This window comes from Drosophila sulfurigaster, chromosome 3, assembly GCF_023558435.1.
Source record: "Drosophila sulfurigaster albostrigata strain 15112-1811.04 chromosome 3, ASM2355843v2, whole genome shotgun sequence".
Taxonomy (NCBI): Eukaryota; Metazoa; Arthropoda; class Insecta; order Diptera; family Drosophilidae; genus Drosophila; species Drosophila sulfurigaster.
The window spans coordinates 28,007,297-28,011,748 of record NC_084883.1 but is presented as its reverse complement, the minus strand read 5'-3'; positions in this window follow the sequence as shown (position 1 = coordinate 28,011,748).

The window sequence follows — 4,452 nt, the reverse complement described above, 5'->3', positions numbered from 1 at the left end:
TAGATGTGCCAAGCGAAATGTCTGCATACGAATAGCGTACGCCATTTTGTATCATCACACATGTGAACTCTTTTTTCTCTGTCTCTCTCTCTCTCTCTTTCTCTGTGTCTTCTATGCATGTAACTCCTTGACACCCTGTAGATTTATGGCATTAGAAAAGGTATGTCAAGCCAGAAAATAAAAGGAGTTGCTTCATTGTAGATAAAGGCAAAATAATATCATGTGACTTTAAGAACAAATAATATACTACATGCATTCATATTTGGGTAGCTCTTTGTTTATAAAATGTTCACACTTATTCTTTTTTTATAAATTTTAATTATATAACTATTCTTGTGAAAAAATCAATTTTATATATTACTAAATTTATTTTCATTTTTTTACTAGCATTGAAAATAAAACCTTATTTATTGTAAGATTTTCTTTGGTAAAATGTCAATATTAAAGATGATAAATTTACTATATTTTTTGTGCCTCTGAAAAGTTCTTAAATTTCTAAACATGATATTTTATGAGTTCTAAGCAAAAAAGAAAGCCAGACAGCATTCTGCACATTTATAAATTTCAAAATTTGACTAAAATTCTTGTAGGAGCAAACCTTTTATGCCACACAAAAAATAATCTGCACAAAAAAGGTGCTGTAAAATTATAAGCTGCCATAACTTCTAAAGGGTATATTGTGAGTCTGTTAGTTTAACAACATAATCTTTTGTTTGTTTTAGTTGCTGTTGTTGTTGGCGTCACTGACTGCAAATAAAAACAATTTGCGCCAAATTAAACTTATGAGGCATAAAGATATTTTTGGCTGCTGCTGTTGCTGCCTCTCCCGTTAATGCCGCACAAAACCAAAAACAAAACAACTAGCTGTAGAAAAAGCTTTGACAATGAGGAGACGAGCAGCGGCAGCAGCAAAGTCCAGAAGCCATGTGGAGGATTCCAAAGCAAGAAGCAACGAACAAAAAAAAAAAAAGAAAACATTAAATTATATATACATAGAGAGGAGTGTGTATCTGTGTGTGTGTGTGTACAAATAATACGAAAACAACAGCAACTGTGGCAAGTGATAAATCTAGGCAAGAGACACACACTATATACATACATATATGTATCTAATATGTGTCTATATGGGAGGCAAGTATATAGCGGCATTCTCTAAGACAAGCCGTCACATAGAGCGTGACAATAACAACAAGAAAGCGGGGCAAAAAAAGTCCAAAGTCAACGCCGAGAAAGGATATTAAAGATTAAATGATATAAGCGAAAAGTTGGGGGAAGCCCCTCCCCTCGTTTACTTTTCCCCCCATCAATACACACACACACACACACACATACACACACATACACACACACTCGCGCATATGTGAAATCTGAGCTGAGGGTTGGCGATTTGGTTGGCGTAGATAAAAACATGATGCGTCTTGTGTGACATTGAAAAGGATAACGGCAGCAGCAAGGACAACGACAACACGATGAGCTCCACTCCCCTTTCACCCTCCACCTCCACCACCTCCCCACCGCATTCCCCGCAGAAATACCATTCGCATGCCATATTTCGGCTGTGGCCTCCTTTTGGCTCTCTCTCTCTCGATGTGTGTGTGTGTGTGTGTGTCTAATTAACCGCGTGCGTGGCTCATCATAAATCGTTGCTTGCACATGGCCATTAAAATATATGCGTAATAAAAAGTACTAGAAATCTGTGGCCATGTTCTCAGATTCGTCAACATATCGCCAAATATTGCACGTACGTTCCAAAGATAAAATATAACGAGGCACAAATGACAAATGTGCATAACAAATTTATCGGCAAAGCATATTCGAAACTCTTTGCATTTGATCTTAAGCCGATACTAAAAAAAAACATACAACAAATTCATATTCTTTGTTTACAGTTTTGTTTTTGGGTATAACATAATTTTTGAAGAAAAATACAATTCAGTAAGTAAAACAAATTCGAAAATCCTTTCATTTGAATACAAGAAATAAAAAACACGAAAAGGTTTTTTTTGTTTTATATTTTCCTTTCTAAGAACATCAAAGTTTTCGAAGAGCTTAAAAAGATTAATAAATGATAAATGCTCATTGCAAAATTATGGACAAAATATATATGTACTTACCCATTAATGTAAAAATTTAGGATAAAAAGATATTACATAAAGTATAGTATATAGTATAGTGTTTCTTATATAGTTTCCTCACAACTATCATCACAATTTTTCAAGAATTTAAAGACAAATTTATCGGCAAAACGAATCCCAAAACCTCTTTATTTATTCTAAAAGTGTTGATGAAATTTTAATTGTTTCATCTATTCTGTCATTTCTGAGAATACCAAAATTTTTGTAGAAAATAAAACGATAATTAAATGACGAATATGTATTAAAAATTTCCCGACAAATCATATTTCAAAATCTTTTTAATTAAGTTTTCGATTTATCAATTTTTTGTTTTATAGTTTCTTTTCTGGGAACAACACAGTTATTAGAGAAATTAAAATGAAAAACTTTCCGAAAATTCGTTTTAGCTGGTCATATTTCATGTGAATATTTGAATATCAAATAGCTGACACTTTTGACTAACCTTGGTCACATTAATTACTAAGCGTTACTTGAAATAAACTTGCATATAAATATTTTTTGGCAACTTTAATCATTTTGACCCTAGAAACCTCTCAGCGACAGCAGCAAATTCATTGCACAGACTGAAACTGTGCGTGGGGACCACATGTGAGCACTTGTAATTATAATTTCCACTTATTATTTCTCTGGCTTTTTGTTTTATGTTAATGTAAAACGCCAAAGCTGTTTTCGACATTTTTGCGACAATTAAATTACTTTTCTCGGCCAGACATTTGTGGGTGGCTCTCTTAACTACGTCTGAGTGTGGAGTGTGTTTGTGTTTGTCATGGCGTCTGCCTGCTGAAGTCTATGTGTGTCACAGTATGTGTATGTGTGTGTGTGTGTGTGTATATGTATATACATATTTATAATTTCATAATTTTCCATAGTTTTGTATGGAGAAGTTTTCTGCGCCGCAAATGTCCTGCTGTGCAAACGTACGTATGTGGCTTTCTCTACTACAAATTATGTGCGTTTGTTGGGATTTTTCCAAGAGCTCTACTTCTGATGAGCTCAACTCTGTTACACTCTATACTAGCAGCAAATGTATCCAAAGTGTCAGACTTGAGATTAGAGTTTGGATCTGAAATAACAAATCAGAACAGCAGATTAAAGGCAAAGAACTCTCTCAAAGTAAAGAAAGAAATAAAATGTTTTATTTCCCATTATTATTGATACATTGTAAACAGAAAATGTAGAAATTGCTTTCACTAAAGTTCCGAAAAAAACTTGTATACTATAAAATAATTATTTTAAGTATTTTGCATATTATTTTTAGATTATTAATTATAAAAAAAAAAAAACAAATAAATATTATAATTAATAACAATAAAACTTTGACACCATAATCATTAAAAGTTAACTCAGACTTTATTGTATTTCAAACATAGTTAAAAATAATTTGCAACTCTGAATTAATAAAAGTCTATACAACTAAAAAAATAATATTTAAAAACAATACGTAAACAATGAAAGCATCACTAAATTTATTTAATAATTATTATACAAAATGTAGTCAATCAAATGCACACACAAGTTAAAGCTGAATAAGAATCATTTTATTATTATTTTTATACAAAAAATTTAGTATATAAATAACAATATCTAGTACATCAAATGGATTCATTTGACTGTCCCCCCATGTCGCTGACTCTGATTACATTATCGTCTGTTCTATGTACAAATACAGTGACTGGGTGTAGCTCATTTGCAGGTCCACTTTATCAAAGGTACACTTCATTTGGTGTCCTGTGGCATACAGTTGTTACACATCAACATAATTGCAAGTTGTTGCGCGCTGAAAGCATTTTGTGAGTGTTTCCGTTGCCAGAATTGACATCTTTCTCGTTCGCCCCGAGCCCCGACCGCCCAAGTAAGAGAAATAAAGACGCACCACCCGTTGAGCGAGTGGCAAAAACTCGGCAATATGTTGATCCCCGTCCAATATGTGAGTGAGTGAGTGAAAACAGGAGGCGTTATTCACCATCAAGCTGGCAACCCCGAAAAAAAAAAAAGTAAATAGTAAACTAAGTGTTTTGGCGATTTGCGCAAAAAACACCCCATTGATATTTCATTAACGCTTCAACACGACCACGCCCCGCTCTCCTCTTGTTCCACTGTCAATTACAGTTGCCTCTGGGCCTCAAACTTAATTGCGAGTGCGTGAAAGTGAGAGCGAAATAGGAAGCGAAAATTATTAATCAATGCAGCTGCGATAAGAAATAATCGCAGGCTCGGCAAGGACTCTAATGAGGCGATGCATTCACTCAGCTGTCTTGAGTTTTGGGCAACGCCTTGTCTGATCTTAAGCAGAAATCTCTCGTTTGAATCTAGCGGA